The following is a 13,237-nucleotide window of genomic DNA, read 5'->3' as shown; positions in this document are numbered from 1 at the left end:
GGCGCTCTGGGTCATTACAGTTGTCTGTATGGACCCAGTTCCTGACAGATATTTAGCAAAACTGTGCTGTGTAGGTGAGAGACTGAAAACCCAGAGGAAGCTGATCCTATATGGTGGGAATGACTTCTATGAAACATTTTTGGTGTTTTCCCACTAAAGGGAGAGTTGTCAAGAGAGTTTTGTGTTTCAACTTGTTGACCTACCTATGCGTTATGAAGTCTCTTCAGTGAGCTTACGCTGTAGAAAATCAGTGTCGTTTCTTCACCCATTGAATTATGCAGGGCCAGCTCAGATCTTCCTGCTGAAGAATCCTTCCAGTGGTGGCACGCCTTAATGAAAAGTGACTTAAGAAAGTTCTATTGCACAAACCATTCTTCAAATTCAATTTCAGTTTGTTTTTGGGAGGAAAAGTATCTTGCACCCATTTACATGTCACAGGTCAGTGGGTAGCTTTTCAGACATTGCTATCAGTGCTGAGATATAAAAATAAACACAATGAGTTTAATGGCGTAAGAGCATGAAAGTGTGCCAAGATGTTACTTCTGCCAAAGCTGTAATGCACATGATAAAAGGAGCATAAAACATACAGCCAGTGTACATGTATTTTTTTTTTCCCCCAACATTTAAAGGTGATATAAACGACTCGATAAATGTATAAATAAAAATATCGATAGCTGACAATGCGAAATTTAGTCCCATTTTTTTTTTTTAAAACTCGACATTTGATTTTTATTAGGTTTTAAGGCAGCAATAGAAATTATGATAGTCATTAACATTTCCTACATAATAAGGCAGTGAGATTAGTTACTTTATTGACAGGCTTTACATGTCTAATATAAATTATCATTTTGTGCAAATATGAGATTCCACTTTGTGGGCTACTCTTTTATTTACATTGTATTTATCATAGTGTAACCGCTAATATACACTTTTCTGTGCAAGCTGCTTACTATAATATAAACATTTTAACATAAAATATGGACCGTGTTGTGCCATTAATTATAGTCCATCATAAATACAACTGGTGTCATATTGTTAAAACCCATTCAGTCTTCAGTCTTTTTTCTATTTTCTATCTATAATATAACTTTAAATGTTTGGTGCCTAAGAAGTATTACTCTCCAGGATAGCCGAGTGGGGCCGCTACTTGAATATGATCCGTTCTTATGTTTTATGTCCATTGTCTTTTAAAAGGGATATTCAAAAAAAAAGTGGTGCTGTAGATGGCATATAGCCATTTGACATCCAAATCCCACTTTATGAAGGGTCAAATGTAAAAAAAATATATAAGGTATCTATAATTTGCTTTTAAACTTTAAAATGAGTTATTCTTTCCTTCCTATTAGACATATTCTAACTAAGTAAATAACCTCAATTTAACCTGTACTCTAATTGTATGTGATTATGCAATGTAATGAAAGTAATGGTGAACATACAATAAACAGGCAGTGTATGTATACAAGCAAGGGAATACATCACTATAATGTATCATATAATAAAACACCATTGCAATGGGAACACTTGAGACAAGACACTATTAACCCATGAAAGGTTTTGTTTATAAGATCATAGTGGTGCTACCAAATTTGTTGCTTTTATTAATTGCTATATATATATATATATATCTATCTCTCTCGACCAATTCAGTGGTAAACAGACATTTTAAATGCACAAACAAGCAAAAATTATCTATGCGCTTGAGTAAATGTATAGATAGAGAGACAGGATAACAACCTGATGTCTTGAAATTAGGTATAAACCTCGACAGGGTTGATAAATAAAAAGAGAAAAACTATAGTCTTAAATATATATATTTTTTTATGTAGCTATGCGCTCATTTCAGGACACCTGGTAGAAGCACATTTTAGGGCGTGTTATTTTATGATTATGATTTTTTACATTTGTTTTTAAAGTTTATTTGGGCTTCTGAAAAAACTCCATTAGACTATAGAATTTGCCTGTTTTTATCTTCCAAATGTAAGTGCATTATTGAATTCAAATAATTATAGTATATTGAAGACAGTATTCTAGTATATGTCTGTCTCCTATACATACCTGGGAACTCTCCCACTGCTCACGGCTTCTCTGGGTCGCGGGAGTGAGGTCTTGACACGCCCGCTCCCCGCCCATTTTCCATTTTTTCCTTAAAAGTTTGCATAACCTGGCAGAAATTGTAAAATGTTGGCGTTGATTTTGAAAATATGATCATGCCTATGTCTTTTAGGCTAGTGATCATATGAAACCATTTATTATCACATAGTTATTTGGCTCCTTATTAAATCATAACAGATATCACCCAAATAGCCATGATCAAAAGTTTACATACCCTTTTGAATGTTTAGCCTTGTTACGGGCACACAAGGTGACACACACAGGTTAAAATGGCAATTAAAGGTTAATTACCCACACCTGTAACTTTTTAATTTGCAATTAGTGTCTGTGTATAAATAGTCAATGAGTTTGTTAGCTCTCATGTGGATGCACTGTGCAGGCTAGATAATGAGCCATTGGGAGCAGAAAAGAACTATGAAAAGACCTGCGTAACGAGGTCATGGAACTTTACAAAGATAGAAAAGGGTATAAAACAATATCCAAAGCCTTGAAAATGCCAGTCAGTAGTGTTCAATCACTTAATAAAGTGGAAAGTACAGGGATCTCTTGATACCAAGCCAAGGTCAGGTAGATCAAGAAAGATGTCGGCCGCAACTGCCATAAGAATTGTTTGGGATACAAAGAAAAACCCACAGGTAACCTCAGGAGAAATACAGGCTGCTCTCGAAAAAGACAGTGCGGTTGTTTCAAGGAGGATCAAAAATGAGCTGCATGGTCAAGTTGCCAGAAATAAGCTTTTACTGTGCCAATGCCACATAAAAGCCCGGTAACAATATGCCCAACAACACATTAACACGCCTCACAGCTTCTGTCACACTGTACTATAGAGTGATGAGACCAAAATAGAGCTTTATGGTCACAGCCATGTTTGGAGAGGGGTCAACAAGGCCTATAGCGAAAAGAATACCATCCCCTCTGTGAAGCAGATGTTTTGGGTGTGTTTGAGTTCTAACGACAAGGAAATCTTTTGAAAATTGATGGCAAGATGAATGGAGCATGTTATCAGAAAATACTGGCAGACAATTTGCATTTTCCGCACGAAAGCTGCACATGGGACACTTGGACTTTCCAGAAAGACAATGACCCTAAGCACAAGGCCAAGTTGACCCTCCAGTGGCTAAAGCAGAAAAAGGTGAAGGTTCTGAAGTGGCGATAACAGTCTCCTGACCTTAATATCATCAAGCCACTCTGGGGAAGATCTCAAACGTGCGGTTCATGCAAGACCACCAAAAACTTTGCATGACAACACTGAAGAAATGACACTCTGCTACAATGTAAAGTAGTGAATGTACAGCCTGTATAACAGTGTAAATTTGCTGTCCCCCTCAAAATAACCCAACACACAGGCATTAATGTCTAACACCTTGGCAACAAAAGTGAGTACACCCCTAAGTGGGAATGTAAGTGGGCCCAATTAGCCATTTCCCCTCCCCGGGGTCATGTGACTCATTAGTGTTACAAGGTCTTATGTGTGAATGGGGAGCAGGTGTGTTGAATTTGGTGTTATCGCTCTTAAACTCTCTTATACTAGTCACTGGAAGTTCACCATGGCACCTCATGGCAAAGGATCTGAAAAAATGAATTGTTGCTCTACATAAAGATGGCCTAGGCTATAAGAAGATTGCCAAGACCCTGAAAATGAGCTGCCGCACAGTGGGCAAGACCATACAGCGGGTTCACAGGACAGGTTCCACTCAGAACAGGCCTCGCCATGGTCGGCCAAAGAAGTTGAGTGCAAGTGCTCAGCATCATATCCAGAGATATATGAATGCTGCCAGCATTGCTGAAGGGGTGGGGGGTCAGCCTGTCAGTCCTCAGACCATATGCCACACACTGCATCAAACTGGTCTGCATGGCTGTCATGGTCTGGGCCTGCATGAGTGCTGCCGGCACTGGGGAGCTACAGTTCATTGAGGGAACCATGAATGCCAACATGTACTGTGACATACTGAAGCAGAGCATGATCCCCCTCCCTTTGGAGACTGGGCTGCAGGGCAGTATTCCAACATAACGACCCCAAACACGCCTTCAAGACTACCACTGCTTTGCTAAAAAAGCTGAGGGCAAAGGTGATGGACTGGCCAAGCATGTCTCCAGACCTAAAGCCTATTGAGCATCTGTTGGGTATCCTCAAATGGAAGGTGGTGGAGCACAACGTCTCTTACATCCACCAGCTCGGTGATGTTGTCGGAGAAGTGGAAGAGGACTCCAGTGGCAACCTGTGAAGCTCTGGTGAACTCCATGCCCAAGAGGGTTAAGGCAGTGCTGGAAAATAATGGTGGCCACAGAAAATAGATCCTTTAGGCCCAATTTGGACATTTCCACTTATGGGTGTACTCACTTTTGTTGCCAAGGTTTAGACATTAATGCCTGTGTGTTGAGTTATTTCTTCAGTGTTGTAACATGAAAAGATATAAAATATTTACAAAAATGTGAGGGGTGTACTCACTTTTGTGAGATAATGTGTGTGTGTGTGTGTATATATATATATATATATATATATATATATACCGTATTTGCTCGATTTATAAGATGAGGTTGTTTTCAGAAAAATACCCCTCTTATAATCGGTTGTCTTCTAATCAGACCTACCATGTTACCAGACCTGGATCCTCCTGTCTGGTAACCTTGGCTGCTGCCCTATCACCGAGCGCTAGCTAAAGTGCGGGCATCAGCGGAGGTTGTCTACGCACATTGTGCATACCAACCCCGGCTGCCAGAGAGGATAATTCCCCCCAGCGCTGCGGGGAATTCTCTTCTCTGCCAGCTGGCGAATGTCTGCTCGATGAACGCAGACAAACCTTCCGGTGGTCATAGAAGTTCCGGCGGAACACCTGCTGCCCCCACCAGACACCAGGGAGTCAGAAGCACTGGTAAGTTGAGGGGGGGGGGGTTGTATGGGTGGCATTACACTTTTCTGGAAGCAGAGTGCCCCATGATATGCCTTTTAACCCCCTGCATGCCACTTGGCCTCCAGAAATGCCCTTTAATCCCCTATATGCCACTCTGCCTCCAGAAATGCCTTATACCCTCTATATGCCACTCTGTCCCATATATGCCTTTTAACCCCCTATATTTCAGAGTGGCATATAGGGGTATAAGGCATTTCTGGAGGCAAAGTGGCATATAGGGGTTAAGACATTTCTGGAGGCAGCGTGACATATAGGGGGTTATAGGCATGTCAGGGAGGCAGAGTGGCAAGGCTGGGGGCAGATGTGCATAACTGGGGACAGGTTGGCAAATAAAAGGAAATAAAAACAAAATATTTTTCTCAATGATAGCTTTTATTAAATATGAAAAAATAGTTTACATGAATGAATATTTATTGGTAAAACTTTTTTCCTATAGGGTCGTCTTATATTCAGGCTTTCTTTTTTTCCCCAAATTATTATTCAGATTTTGGGGGGTCGTTTTATAATCAGGGTCATCTTATAATTGAGCAAATGTTTGCTCTTCTGTGCTATTTATTTATCTTTATATTTGTGAGGCATTTTAATGATACACTATTGATAACAAGATGTCTTCATTTTCAAATATTTTTAAACCATTTTTTTTTTTTTTTTGGTTTGATGTAATTGACATCCTCATTAAAGAAGAATACATATCAAATACTATATGAGTACTTTAATATGCAGTCTACAAAATGAAAAAAACACCTGATGTAGAAGCTGCACTCCTGTTGCTGCAGCTGCCCTCCTCTTCCTCCATGGTCCGACATTTCTTGCTACTTATTGGCTGCTTGAAGAAGCCAATCAATGTCAAGAAAAACACTTGCATTGAAATCCATGTAAGCACTTACCAAGCATGCGTATGAGGGTCTGAACTGTTCCCTGTCCGCAGCGTTCGCTGAGCTAGCACTAAAGCTGACTGGTGGTAAGTATACTGTACACAGGGATGTGTTTAGCGAACACATCTCCCAATCTATTTGCAAAAGGAACACCACAAAAATGGAGAGACCACACAGCTAAAACACATGCAATTTTATTGTATGCTAACCAGGCAGCTAATATCTGATATTGAATGAAATAATTGGCTGTTATTTATTTTTATAAATACAATTGTGTTACATTCCACCAAATACAGTGTTGTGGCTTTTCCTTTAACTTGGTGCTATTTCAAGAAAACATGATCACCGTAATCCCCCGTAATAACCTGGCTCATCTTATTTTGGTTTTACGTTTCCTAACTTTATACTGATTGCTTAAAACATGCCTATAACCCTTTTGGGACCTATAACAAGAAGCTTCACATTATGCTGCCGATCCTACATATAATTAAACGGTTGAAACCTTCTTGGCATAAGAAATAATACAGATCCATAAACCAGCTTTTTGTTAATATCTCATTACTATCTTTTTCTTACCATGATCTATACTGGTAGTTTTATATGATTGTGCAATGCTGAAATAGGCGGCTATAACTTGTGTATAGAATTTTATTCTGCAAGATTGCATGTATAGTATAGAATGCTTTGTTTCAGAAAATGAAAGCACTTGAAAAATCCCTCTATTCCTGGCTCAAGAAACGAGGTCTAGGATTACTCTCCCATTAGTTTTAGAATAAATGTCATTTTTTTTACGATGTCTTGGATTAATTACTGGAAAAATCACTTAATAATGTTTGCATACTTTCTATTGGCTTCTCAATGTGCTTTTGAAATCGTAGGAAAGAGTGCCAACCAATGAAGCCCAGTCGGAAGAGCTGTTATCTAATCGGAGAAGCCACTTGAACAGTCAAATAGTGGCAGAGTACCAAAGGCAGCAGGAGAACATTCTTCAAGAGAGGGCAATGGGAGGCAAGAAATCCGAGTCATCTCCATGTGAATTAGGTATGTGTTTTACCTAACCGACATAAAGAGGACCACACGACTTCTTCATCCTTCTGCCCTGTGCCCACAAAAAGCTACAGAAACCTTTACAAAGTATGATCATTGGGTGACCTTAACATACATTCACTTAAAAAACAGTTCTATATAAACTTGATGCATTTTCCTAGTGATTTTTTTAAATAAATGTTGGGTTGCAACGGATATGAGGGCTTGAGGGTTGCTTCACAAAATCCAATTGATGTAAGTAGGGTAAGATTTCTAGCTGTCACTGACCGTTATTTGTACCCATAGCTGATGTGCTCGATGCACCAAGAAGCCAACGAGAATCCAACTTTATATTTTTACCATTGATATTTTGATACGCTTGACTTCTTTAAAAAGTAAAAGTTTGGACACAGACGTTGCAGTAACGTTTACCCGGCTATAAGAACATCTTTGTAGGCACTTTGATATTTAACACGTCTGCTTGGATGCAAAAAAGAAATTCTCCATCCTAATAGCTGGGCAAGTGAATGACAACTTCTGCTTTTAAATCTATAATATTTTTTGTAATGTTACAAATGTAACTTTTGTACAGGTGAAATTTGTATTTAAATTTCCCTTTAGGGTTACTGCACTTTACTGAGAAATTTGATCGAGGTGATGTTTGTGTTCCGTTCTTGGGTATTTTAGTTAGTATACTTCTAATATGCTGCATATGCTTTGGGCTGTAATAAAGTAATTGCCATTTGTTCCAATAATTTGATGATTAGAGTGAATTGTTTAGTAACCTTACTGTTTTGAGTACCATAGATTAAAATTTAGATCTTATTTAAGTTATAGTGAAAAGCAGACACCAATCTCTGTTTGTAATCCCTCGTAGCCCCAAATGTTTGAGTAATGGAGATAATGCCAAAATATGACATTGGCACACTCCAGCGATATGGCTCTGGGACTGAGATGGAGCAGTGACAGATGATGATAGAAATTAATATATAGCCGGGAAAAAGAATATAGGAGTATAACTTTAGGTAGAGGGACCAATTACTGTGGAAGAGAGGCATTGTGGCAGGTGGAGGGGGATTTAGTTCCCAGGTAAAGTATATTATGGCAGGGGGGGGCTAGTAAGACTAAATGCTGGGGAGTTAAAATATTGAGGAGTCTCCTTGGGAAATGAGAATTGTCTATAATTGATTATGGGAAGCACTGACAGTTACTGCCAAAAATTGATGATGGCATGGGAAGAGCGTGACTGCTAGGGTAACAATGTTACTAGAAAGGAGACTTTCATGAGGCATAGAAAAAAGGGGGCTGAGGAAGGGTGGGAATGGAGTTACAGGATAGGCACACATTTTGTTCTCATTAGCTGCTGATGTCTATAGGAACCATGTGCTGTGTATAAACCCGTTTCGGATCAATGGGATTTTTATTCTTATTATTATTCAGCAACAACAGTTAAATGGGACTTCTGAGCTGCACTTAAGGAACCGGTTTCTACTGTTTTGCGGTCAGCAGAGGGTTCAACTGATTTTTTTTTTTGATTTTTTTTTTGTCCCTTCTTCCTGTAACACGGAGATGTTGCAATCCTTTAAAAAATAATCCTTTAGATAATACGGAGATTTCCAAAGATCTATTTCACATTTTTTCTTTATCTTTTGAAATGCCTTGCATTTTTTTCTGCATCATTGGAACTTTTCTTGTTAAATTAATGTCACATCCATATTTTCCAGGTGTACACACGGTTTACCGCTAGTGCTAAGCCTCATTAAAAGTACACATTCAGTAATTCAGAAACATTTACATTCAGAGTTACATTTTTATGTATTGACAGGTATCTACATGCATTCACACATTTGAGAGCGCTCATACTGTATGTGTGTGTGCGTGTATACATACATACATGATATGCAGACTAATGGGGTAACATACCATGAACTTTTATTCCCTTTGGTCTCTGAATTATTATTATTATTTTTTTAGTGACTTTAGAATTCCTTCCAGTAAATGTTCTTGAAGCCTAAGCTGATGGCAGGAATGGCACTGCCCTGTCAGTCCATCCGAATGTGGCATGTAATCGGAGAAACGTGCTGTAAGTCAATTCACCAACCGCTTAATAAGCATTTGCGTCCTCCCAGATCATATTATTCCTAATATTCCCGAGTTATTGACTGCTACTGTCTGCCACACTTTTCACCCCAAAAACATGAAGCCCAACATATTGATGATGTAATCATCATATGGAATGGGGCACACTTTGTGTCAGTGATCCACCAATGTTACTTCATGGTAAGGATGGGGCCATGTGCTGAAAGGAGATATGCAGGAAGAAGTACAGGAAAGAAACATAGATTGGCTCTTGTGATCATGTTTTCCTTTACGGAGCTGTTTTTGGTGTCCCGTTTAGTAGAGGGGTCTCCAATCTTTAAAGAGAACAGGGCCATCCTCAAATATATTGAGACTCCCAATGTGCCTGCCCCATGGCCATTGCCCCTGTTGCGCTGAATTAAAATGGCCCTAAATGAGAGAGATTTAGTTTTAAACATTATGAACAGTTACTGAATAAGCAAAGGCATTAAACAAGAACATTGTATGTAGCATTTTAATTCTTTTAGTGTTGTGTATTTCCTGACGATTAGTTGCATTCGAATCCATACACCCATGTAGCTGCGGGTCTGTCGGGCATGGCAGGAGAGGACTAGAACAAGCTACCTGTAAACGACCATCAGTCTCCTATCTGTTCTTGATTGCCCTGGGCCACGGGACAAGCATGAAACCAAGCTTTGCCTATTGAGTCCATGCATGTCTCGTAGGAGTTCTGTACATGAATCACACTATATGTGGTAACCAAAGTGTGTTTTGGTATAAATATACTCTACAGCCATAAATATACTCTTGTGTGCCACTGCTAATCTTAGCACTTTTTTAAGTAAAGTAAAGGCTGCGTTTAAAACGTAACTCCTAGGGCTGCTGATTGCTCAAAAAATCCCTCAAATTATTTGTCAACGATGTCAAATTTTGCTTCATCCATGTTGTTTGCGGAAAACACTTGTCAGGTGACGCAAAAGCAGAAAGGTGTAGGTTGTTGCCGTAGAAATGGGGAAAATTGCTTCCTAGACTTTTCTTTAATAAATGTTTTTAATGTAATTAAACCTTAGGAGTGAAGACTAAAATGACAGATCTGCCAGGGTCCCTAGGTCTTGTTAATGTGGAACAGCACCTTTAAACATGCTGCACAACGAGAGGCAGCTCAGGCTCACGCAGCAGAGGTCGTGTTCACCAAATACAGACGGATGTTATTACTTCATAACTTCCGCCGGTTACAGCACAAGAACGGCTGCACCCTATCCCGGTATTAACACACGGAGCCGACAATTTTTGGTTGCAGTCCCCGCTCTACACCAGCAGGGTGACGAAAGCGGTAACCGACCTCGTAGACAGTTCTTTCCAATTGGCTCTTCCGGGTACGTCACCCGGGGAGGGCTTTCTCGGTGACACCAGCGGAACTTGCTATGGAAATGAGGAGGTGACCCGAGACTTGATGTATGAGTTGCACGGGGGACCTGAAGGGGTAAAGAAACGGTACGTAATCCCAAGGGAATACATTCCCGCAGACCGTCTCGCTGCCAGCCATGCTTTATGATCGGACATACGGAATGCGTGCCGCGTGTATTTCTTGCAGTGGGACTTAAACTCGCCCCAATGAACTTAATGACTGCGTCAGTCCGATCCCCGCATGTCATGTCTGGGAGGTCATAGGGCTTTATTATAGTGTTGGCTTCACCTGGCATTGGGCGCAATGAAATATCTGCTTGAACTGCCTCTCAGCAGCAGGACTGCATCTGCCGGTCAAGATATGTCACTGTGTCCAATGTTCTGTTTGACTGAAACTTTGGAGCAGATGTCAAATTAAAAAACAAACTTTTCTCGGTATGTTGCTATGATACTGCCATTAAGCGTATTATATATAATTTTTTTTTATTTTTTTTTTTAATGGAAAAAAAAAATTGTTTCCGACTGCTGTACTCTGAACTGTCAGTCCTTGGTAAATGTCACTTGCTCTTTCCTGTTGTTGACTGTTTCTAATGTTTCTTTACATCATCAGTAACACATGCAGACTCTCGGGGTTATTTTACATTTCTATTTTTTGAAAGATCTCATTTGCCTCTTTGTGCTCGGAAATGTTTATTTGAATAGTATGGGTGTTGTGTTGCTGTTGTGTCAGTTGCGTAACGTACAATGTCACGATGTAAGAAAAACCAAACCATGTGTTAGACTGTGACCCCAGTGATGGTCATGGCTGCTTCAATCCAAAATCAGGTTGTGATGTCATAGACCGCATTTGGCGGTAGATAAGAACCATTCGTCCCTTCCAGTCTTCCCATTCTTCCTGATGTAGAGACTCAGACCTCAGGTATATGTCCTTGGTGTTCCATTTATCAACCACCCTCTCAGTAAAGAGACTTATTTACAAAGTTCTTAAGGCTACGTTACGTTTTTTGTTGGTTTTTGGTGCTGAATTGTGCTGCTGGTACACTCTTTGAGAAAGGGACATCTCCCGGATCGGGGAATTGAGAGGTGTAAGTTGGTCATGTATAATGGAAGTGTGTGGCTGACCATGATGTGTGTGTTTGAGAGCATGTCATTTAACTAAGAATGGGTGCATTTGGCTGAAAGTAGTATATGTATCTGACGTGTGTTTGTGTCCGTGTGGCGATTTTGTGTGTGTTAGTGGATCAGTCCTCTTTCCTTTTGAGAGGAAAAACCTCCTAATGTAAAAACACAAGTGGGAAATTCTCCCAATTAAAGGACAGTGAATCTTCGGCACAGTTTGAGTAGATTGGGTAAGATAACCGCAGTAGAAGACACTCATACATGATATGAATAGTCAAACATTGTGGGATTTTCACTCGTAGTCTGGTGCAAAGTTACTATGTCTTGGACAATTGATTGTTCTCTTGATTTTATTGCTTTTTTCTCCTTAAGACATAAAAGATTGTCAGAAGCTGGACGGTTTTTGGCTGTTGCTGAAGCGTCGTTGAAAAGCGCAGTACAATATAATATCTACTGTGTAGGAACCATTTCTATTAACATTGAGTTGTAACCCGATCTCCAAACACTAAATGAGCCAATGTAATGTTTACGGATTAAATAAGTAAAATGTATATTTGAGAGATGACCACTTTTACACATTTACTATGAGGGTAGACACTTTCCTGTTCCCAGGATCCGCATTGTTATACCGGTAATTCTCCCACTGGTAGCATCTGATGAGTTTTTCTGGCCCTGTGTTATGTATAGTTAACAGGGCAATCGTATTCTTTTGAGATCGCTACTGAAGACGGTGTTTCTGTCGCCGGTCTCTCATCAAAATCCTGCTTTCATCTGTCGAAGCCAGACATAATTGCTCCTTGTGTTTTGACATGGGGTCTTTCGGCTTATCATTGCGTGAGACTGTCTATTTGCTATCCTCGGCAAATGCTTGCATTTATTGGGACTATACGTGTGAGAATGAAGATTAAGACAACCCTTGAATTCAGTTTGTCTGCTATCTGAACACGTTCGCCGAGTAACAGCTTGTTAGGAACCTGTAGCAGGCAGATAAACATAAAGTAGAATTTATCATCAGACCTCTGTTAACGTACGTTCTGTGTGTCTGCTAATGATAGCCTTCCACGAATCTAGGTGTAAGCAGAGTGCTGACTCCGCTGTCTTCTCCGCACTGAATAGATCTATACAAGACGCACGGCCCCTGTGTCTGCTACCAACACCGGCTTACTGTCAGGTGACTTTTACAACCATTGTAGTCACCCAACTGTTATAAAACACAATGGAGGTAGGCCGAGGGTGTCAAGTAACTTAAGGAGATCGCTCTGTGGTTACCAGGAAACCTAGAGCACCCGACCTGGACACATTCCTGATGACTGTAGGGACACCTGATGTCCTCAGGCTTTACAGATGAGTTTGAGAATGCTTGGACTAGTCACATGAGCGCATGAATGTTAAGTCACATGATCCACCCCCACCCCCCTTATTGGGAAATATTTGCAAAGGATTTGTGGCATTCTCCCAGCAGGAACTAGAATGTTATAACCCAAGGGAAAGTCCCACATTTGATGAAAAGTAATGTATCCTCATTAAAGAAAGAACAATAATAAAAAGAGTGTACCAAGTATACAGCCATGGGTGATTCAAAAGATTGTATGCTGGGGGCTCAGTTTGACGCAGTGGTGGGGTTTGCTGCGTGTCGCAGACGGGGGCATTTTACATTTTGTATGGGATCGTGTTGTGTGTTGCAGAGCATTTACTCTTCTGCTGCAT

The sequence above is a fragment of the Sceloporus occidentalis genome, unplaced genomic scaffold (assembly GCF_023333645.1).
Source record: "Sceloporus occidentalis isolate IW3139 unplaced genomic scaffold, rSceOcc1.0.p SCAF_82, whole genome shotgun sequence".
NCBI classification, from domain to species: Eukaryota; Metazoa; Chordata; class Lepidosauria; order Squamata; family Phrynosomatidae; genus Sceloporus; species Sceloporus occidentalis.
This window is presented reverse-complemented; position numbering follows the sequence as displayed.